Source organism: Oncorhynchus kisutch, linkage group LG9 (genome assembly GCF_002021735.2).
Source record: "Oncorhynchus kisutch isolate 150728-3 linkage group LG9, Okis_V2, whole genome shotgun sequence".
NCBI classification, from domain to species: Eukaryota; Metazoa; Chordata; class Actinopteri; order Salmoniformes; family Salmonidae; genus Oncorhynchus; species Oncorhynchus kisutch.
The window spans coordinates 46,560,553-46,569,045 of NC_034182.2; the positions used below are offsets into that span (position 1 = coordinate 46,560,553).

At 44.2% G+C, this 8,493-nt stretch overlaps 1 protein-coding gene across 1 annotated transcript in view; it reads right to left on the bottom strand.

Moving 5' to 3' along the window:
* LOC109885371 (short transient receptor potential channel 5-like) overlaps positions 1-8,493 on the bottom strand; it is a 147,615-nt gene that overhangs the window by 138,816 nt on the left and 306 nt on the right.

Genomic DNA, 8,493 nt, shown 5'->3' on the forward strand with positions numbered 1-8,493 from the left:
CTAAGAGTGAACAAACGCGAGAGTTCATAACGTGGTGAGATTCTGATTTTAAAACCATTTATTTCATTCAAATATTTAGTACATACATTTTATATCGTTACATTCTTAAGGATTTTTACGATGCCTTTCTTACAGATCCTGGGAGCTTATGCAACCAACCGCCATTGTCCGTGTCGAGTTCACCCTCAAAAGGCAAGGCTCTCTTGCTATGTCCATCAACACTGGTAAGTTTTCACTCCAGGGGTAGATCCGCCGTCGGGCCTTTTGGTCTTGACTCTGTCTCAAGGAAAGCCTCGCCCAGCGCTTTAACTGTTCCCCATTTTGGAAGAGAATGTCCAGCTTATTCATAAGTGTTATGAAAATTGGATAATCCACCCATTTAAACTAAACACAGGAATAAAAAAGTTTACATGTTTGCGGGCTCTGGAAGCTACCGGAGAATTGACAGACTTTGTAGCATTAGCCTTATCATAAAGGTCACAGGCTAAAATTGTCACTTTGTTGTCAGGGCTATAGTCCATTGAAGCAATTCTTAGAGCCTTGAGATCACTGCGGCCGCAGACCTGTTCTTCCAACGCATATCCTGGCACATTTGTAACACTTAGGACCTGTTCAATTTTACAAAGAGCCAGCCTGATGTTTAGCCATTCTCTTATCCCCAGAGCCGGGGGAAAACTCCCCAGGTTTTGCAGGATAAAGGGGTTTGGGTCCACGGTCTGTGAATATCTTTACCGTAGAATCCTCCGGGTGGAATATGTAAGACATGTGCCCTCACTCGTACCCAAAAATCCTTTAAAACATTCTGGAGCTTCACACAGAACTTCTTCAAGGCTTTGGTCACTGGGTTCATGACAAGCCGAGCATAACATCCCTAAAATTGGCATAGGTGTCATTTTTGTTTAATATTCAGGGGGGTTATCATGTACAGTCTTAAACAGGTATTGTTCAGCGGCTTTATAAGGGGCCTTAACCAACCCAAACCGTGAGAAACAGTAACAGGTTGACCTGACACATGGTCACTTACTCAACCCAGGGCATGCACCCTTCTACATGACATAGGGTCATAAATCATTACATAGGGTCATAAATCAGGCTTGGGTCATCAATCATTAACGGCCTGTCAAAGGGACCCTTACTCACCCCATAGCCCCCACCTAACCAGGCTTGTCTATCAGGCTTGGGTCATCAATCATTAACGGCCTGTCAAATGGACCCTTACTCACCCCATAGCCCCCACCTAACCAGGCTTGCCTGACCAGAAGACATGCACACGTCATCACTACATAGGGTTCACATAGAGTTCACATAGGTCACATAGGGTCATCAATCAAAATTTTGACCCGTGACATCTACTCTATTCTCTCTCTCTCCCTCTCTATTTCTCTCTTTCTGATCACTCCCTCTAGCTTTTTCTCTTTCTGAATCACTCTCTCACTCCCTCTCTCTTTTTCTCTCTCTGAATCAATACTCTCTCACTCCCTCTCTCTTTCTCTCTCTGAAGAATCACTTCCCTCCCCTCTCTCTTCTGAGTCACACCCTCCCTCCTTCCTTCTCTTTCTGAATCACTCCCTCCCCTCTCTTTCTGAATCACTCCTCTCTCTCTCTCTTTCTGAATCACTCCCTCTTCTTTCTGAATCACTCCTCTCTCTTTCTCTCTTTCTGAATCACTCCTCTCTCTTTTCTCTCTTTCTGAGTCACTCCCTCCTCTCTCTTTCTGAATCACTCCCTCTCTCTTTCTGAATCACTCCCTCTCTTTCTCTCTTTCTGAATCACTCCCCTCCCTCTCTTTCTGAGTCACTCCTTCCTCTCTCTTTCTGAGTCACTCCCTCTCTCTTTCTCTCTTTCTGAATCACTCCCTCCCTCTCTTTCTCTCTTTCTGAATCACTCCTCCCTCTTTTCCTCCTTCTCTCTTTCTGAATCACTCCCTCTCTCTTTTCTCTTTCTGAATCACTCCCTCTCTCTTTCTCTCTTTGAGTCACTCCCTCCCTCTCTCTTTCTCTCTTTCTGAGTCACTCCCTTCCTCTCTTTTTTTTCTCTTCTTTCTGAATCACTCCCCTCCCTCTCTCTTTCTCTCTTTCTGAATCACTCCCTCCTCTCTCTTTCTGAGTCACTCCCTCCCTCTCTCTTTCTCTTTTCTCGTCACTCCCTCTCTTTTCTCTCTTCTGAATCACTCCCTCCCTCTTTCTCTCTTTCTGAATCACTCCATCTCTCTCTCTCTCTTTCTGAATCACTCCTCTCCTTTCTGAATCACTCCCTCTCTCTTCTCTCTTTCTGAATCACTCCAACTCTCTCTCTTTCTCTCTTTCTGAATCACTCCCTCCCTCTCTCTTTCTGAGTCACTCCCTCCCTCTCTCTTTCTCTCATTCTGAGTCACTCCCTCTCTCTTCTGAGTCACTCCCTCTCTCTTTCTCTCTTTCTGAATCATCCCTCTTCTTTCTCTCTTTCTGAATCACTCCCTCCCTCTTTTCTCTTCTGAATCACTCCCTCCTCTCTCTTTTAGTCACTCCCTCCCTCTATCTAATCTTTTCTGAGTCACTCCCTCCTCTCTCTTTCTGAGTCACTCCCTCTCTCTTTCTCTCTTCTGATCACTCCTCCCTCTCTCTTTCTCTCTTTCTGAATCACTCCTCCCTCTCTCTTTTCTCTTTCTGAATCACTCCCTCCCTTCTCTTTCTTCTTTCTGAGTCACTTCTGAGTAAACCCTCCCTCTCTCTTTCTTTTCTGAATCACTCCCTCCCTCTCTCTTTCTCTCTTCTGAATCTCTCCCTCTCTCTTTATTCTTTCTGAATCACTCCCTCTCTCTTTCTCTCTTTCTGAATCACTCCCTCTTCCAACCTCTTCTTCTATACATTCTTCTCCTCTACCTCCATCATATCCTCTGTGAGTCACAACCTTTCTTCCAAAACCTATCTTTCCTCTTATCCCTTCCCCAAATAACTTCCTTCCTGTATATCTCTTTCTTCATCCTCTCTTCCATCATCTCCCTCATCTTACCTCTCTATGTCCCTCTCCTCCCTACCCCGATTTCTTATAGGCCCTGGTCAAAAGTAGTGCACTATATAGGGAATAGGGTGCCATTTGAGAAGCAGGCTATATCATATGTTATATAATATTATGGGATGTGTTTTCACTGGCAGTTTAACAAGCTACTAAAGCTAATGACGAAGTAGCAACATGTTTATTAGGGAGAGAGAAGGAGAGAAAGGGAGAGAGGCAGCGAGAGAGAGAGAGAGAGATGGATCGTCAGGCTCTGTTGTGGGACCCTAACAACCACGTTGTCGTGGTAACGAGCTCATGCATGGCTGACTAAAGAGTATCTGGGGAGGGGGTATCTCTCTGACACATATACACCACACCAACACACACACACACTTCTGTAATCTAACTAGGGTTAATGGTAACATATTCAGAGAGCTATACAACAACCTGTCTCTAGAGCCCTGACCTTAGAGAGCCTTTTTTATGTCTCTAGTTGGTTTGGTCAGGGTGTGATTTGGGTGGGCATTCTGTTCTGTGTTTCTATGTTTTCCATTTCTTTATGTTTGGCCGGGTATGGTTCTCAATCAGGGACAGCTGTCTATCGTTGTCTCTGATTGGGAATTATACTTAGGCAGCTTTTCCCACCTGAGTTAATTTCTGTTTAGTACCTTACAGGACTGTTTCAGTATTCTCTTTGTTATAATAAAGCTGCGCTTTGGTCCGATGATTCCTCTTCCTCATCTTCAGACGACGAATACCGTTACACTGATGTTATTGACTGTTGAACGATACACTGAGTGTACAAAACATTAGGAACACCTTCCTCGTAGCCACTCCCTTTTGCCCTCTGAACAGCCTCAGGACTCTACACGGTGTCAAAAGCACAGCAAAAGCTTTCTTCAAAGTACTCCAGACGTCGGTTATAAGATGAACGCTTCTTTTCTGGTAATTAATACTTTGTTCACGTTACGTTTTACTACTGTAGATTTCTACAAAACAATGAAAGAAAGTCGCTAATAATGCTAATCACTATCAAACATACACCTGGTTATACATACCAGGATAATCACTTTATCAAATCACATTTTATTAGTCACATGGTTAGCAGATGTTATTGGTCACATGGTTAGCAGATGTTATTGGTCACATGGTTAGCAGATGTTATTGGTCACATGGTTAGCAGATGTTATTGGTCACATGGTTAGCAGATGTTATTGGTCACATGGTTAGCAGATGTTATTGGTCACATGGTTAGCAGATGTTATTGGTCACATGGTTAGCAGATGTTATTGGTCACATGGTTAGCAGATGTTATTGGTCACATGGTTAGCAGATGTTATTGGTCACATGGTTAGCAGATGTTATTGGTCACATGGTTAGCAGATGTTATTGGTCACATGGTTAGCAGATGTTATTGGTCACATGGTTAGCAGATGTTATTGGTCACATGGTTAGCAGATGTTATTGGTCACATGGTTAGCATGGTTAGTAATATCTAGAAGCACAAGCAGTAATATCTTGCAGTAATATCTAACAAGTAATCTAACAATTCCCCAACAACTACCTAATACACACACATTTAAAGGGGTGAATGAGAATATGTACATATAAATATATGGATGAGTGATGGCCGTGCGCATTAGACAAGATGCAGTAGAGATGGTATAGAATACAGTATATATACATATGAGATGAGTAATGTAGGATATGTAAACATTATTAAAGTGGTGTATTTAAAGTGACTAATGATTTATTCAATCCACTTCTTCAATTTATTAAAGTGGCTGGAGTTGAGTCAGTAGGTTGGCAGCAGCCACTCAATGTTAGTGGTGGCTGTTTAACAGTCTGATGGCCTTGAGATAGAAGCTGTGTTTAACAGTCTGATGGCCTTGAGATAGAAGCTGTTTAACAGTCTGATGCCTTGAGATAGAAGCTGTTAACAGTCTGATGGCCTTGAGATAGAAGCTGTTTAACAGTCTGATGGCCTTGAGATAGAAGCTGTTTAACAGTCTGATGGCCTTGAGATAGAAGCTGTTTAACAGTCTCTGATGGCCTTGAGATAGAAGCTGTTTAACAGTCTGATGGCCTTGAGATAGAAGCTGTTTAACAGTCTGATGGCCTTGAGATAGAAGCTGTTTAACAGTCTGATGGCCTTGAGATAGAAGCTGTTTAACAGTCTGATGGCCTTGAGATAGAAGCTGTTTAACAGTCTGATGGCCTTGAGATAGAAGCTGTTTAACAGTCTGAGGGCCTTGAGATAGAAGCTGTTTAACAGTCTGATGGCCTTGAGATAGAAGCTGTTTAACAGTCTGATGGCCTGAGATAGAAGCTGTTTAACAGTCTGATGGCCTTGAGATAGAAGCTGTTTTTCAGTCTCTCGGTCCCAGCTTTGATGCACCTGTACTGACCTCGCCTTTGGATGATAGTGGGGTGAACAGGCAGTGGCTCGGGTGGTTGTTGTCCTTGATGATCTTTATGGCCTTCCTGTGACATCGGGTGTGTGTAGGTGTCCTGGAGGGCAGGTAGTTTGTCCCCGGTGATGCGTTATGCAGACCTCACTACCCTCTGGAGAGCCTTGCGGTTGTGGGCGGAACAGTTGCCGTACTGTAAAAGTTCACTTCTAACACAGCTGGCACGTTTTAATTTTCTTACTTCCTGTCGCAAGGCATTCTGGTACTTGCAGTCAATAATCAAATCCAATACTAACCAATTCAATAGAAATATAGTTCTCTCAATCTCCATCACATGAACTCTAATACAATTATTCTTGTTCATGTAAATAACTAGAAAAACCTCAATGAATTAACTGTAATTAACTCATTAACTGTGTCAATATAAACCTCTAAGCAGCTGAATAATAATCTCCTGAACAAAGTCCCTGAAGCAATACGAACTGAACATGACCTAACTAGGCCATATCGGCCTGGAAACAGTTCCTTAAGCTTCCCTAGTTTCCCAGGTTTGTCTGGGTGTTGTATCTTCTCGATGACGTCACCCGCTTTCAGTGGTGGGTGTCACAGCGGTGTGCTGACTTTAGATCCAGCAAGTAGACTCTTCGCCAACTGTTCCAGAAGCTGTTCACATTGTCTCTGCCTCTACTTCCATCTGCGTGTCATTTCCCCTTGTTGAGCGTTGGGTGCTGACTGTCAGCCAGAAATGGCTTTGGAGGCAAAGAGGTTAGTGTTTTACCCCCCAGGAAGTGTGCTGGGGTCAGAGGTTGTGGTTCATCCACTTCATTGTGCATGAAGGTCAGAGACTTTATGATCGCTTCAATGCCTTACAGGACTGTGCATCTTCATAGATGAGCGAAGCTTTCCTGAGAACCTGTTGTTTTCACTGACCTGTCCAGTCTTTCCCAGAATCCGTCCTATCAGGTTGCTCGCTCTAGCTGAGAAGAACATCAAGAGGTTTCCTCCAACATGAGTAGTTGGTGTTTGTCCAGGAACAGTTGCAGTTCTCTGATTTTACAGTCGTTGTTTTAGGCTTTTTCCTGCCTTCAATAGTTTGGTCGCCTGACTGTTGTTGTGTTACCTTGATCCAGTACTTTTCTGCCTCGAACAGTTCGTCATCAGTCAGCATCTTTATGTTTGTACGAACACTGGCTATAAATCCCTTTATCCAGGCGGTGACTCTTCTCAGTTTGCTGTACCTTTCAAGCTCCAACGCGGGGTTCAGGGATGTTGCTGGAGCCAAACGTGTGAAGAGTCTCTTGTCTGATTACTGGGAGCTTCAAGCCCTTTATAAGGTTTTCACCTAGGAAGCTTCTCTGACTGCCTATATCTAATCTTCCTGCCCGATGGGCCTTCTACCCAGGTAGCAACACGTGTTCTGTGTCTGGTTTTATCTTCACTGAATGGGGAATAACTGAGGAGAGCATCTTTTGACGAACTTATCAAGACTGTTTCAAGGACAGCTTTTTTCCATCTATGTAACATTGCAAAAATCTGAAACTTTCCGTCCAAAAATGATGCAGAAAAATTAATCCATGCTTTTGTCACTTCTAGGTTAGACTACTGCAATGCTCTACTTTCCGGCTACCCGGAAAAAAGCACTAAATAAACTTCAGTTAGTGCTAAATATGGCTGATAGAATCCTGACTAGAACCAAAAAATGCGATCATATTACTCCAGTGCTAGCCTTCCTACACTGGCTTCCTGTCAAGGCAAGGGCTGATTTCAAGGTTTTACTGCTAATCTACAAAGCATTACATGGGCTTGCTCCTACCTATCTCTCTGATTTGGTCCTGCCGTACAGACAGTGTGGAAAACAAGTATTTGATACACTGCCGATTTTGCAGGTCTTCCTACTTACAAAGCATGTAGAGGTCTGTAATTGTTATCATAGGCACGCTTCAACTGTGAGAGACGGAATCTAATTAGCATTTTATTGCATGACATAAGTATTTGATACATCAGAAAAGCAGAACTTAAATTTGGTACAGAAAACTTTGTTTTGCAATTACAGAGATCATACGTTCCTGTAGTTCTTGACCAGGTTTGCACACACTGCAGCAGGGATTTTGGCCCACTCCTCATGCAGACCTTCTCCAGATCCTTCAGGTTTCGGGTCTGTCGCTGGGCAATACGGACTTTCAGCTCCCTCCAAAGATGTTCTATTGGATTCAGGCCACTCCAGGACTTGAGATGGCCCCATCCATCCTCCCCTCAATACGGTGCAGTCGTCCTGTCCCCTTTGCAGAAAAGCATCCCCAAAGAATGATGTTTCCACCTCCAAGCTTCATGGTTGGGATGGTATTCTTGGGGTTGTACTCATCCTTCTTTTCCACCAAACACGGCGAGTGGAGTTTAGACCAAAAAGCTCTATTTTTGTTTCATCAGTCCACATGACCTTCTCCCATTCCTCCTCTGGATCATCCAGATGGTCATTGGCAACTTCAGATGGGTCTGGACATGCGCTGGCTTGAGCAGGGGGACCATTAGTGTGTTACTAATGGTTCTTTTGAGACTGGGGTCCCAGCTCTCTTCAGGTCATTGACCAGGTCCTGTCATGTAGTTCTGGGCTGATCCCTCACCTTCCTCATGATCATTGATGCCCACGAGGTGAGATCTTGCATGGAGCCCCAGACCGAGGGTCATTGACAGTCATCTTGAACTTCTTCCATTTTCTAATAATTGCGCCAACAGTTTTTATGGAATGGTCTGCCTACCCATGTGAGAGATGGAAACTCGTTTCAACCTTTAAGTCTTTATTGAAGACTCATCTCTTCAGTGGGTCATATGATTGAGTGTAGTCTGGCCCAGGAGTGTGAAGGTGAACGGAAAGGCTCTGGAGCAACGAACCGCCCTTGCTGTCTCTGCCTGGCCGGTTCCCCTCTTTCCACAGGGATTCTCTGCCTCTAACCCTATTACAGGGGCTGAGTCACTGGCTTACTGGTGCTCTTTCATGCTGTCCCTAGGAGGGGTGCGTCACTTGAGTAGGTTGAGTCATGATGTGATCTTCCGTCTGGGTTGGCGCCCCCCCCCCCTTGGGCTGTGCCGTGGCGGAGATCATTGTGGC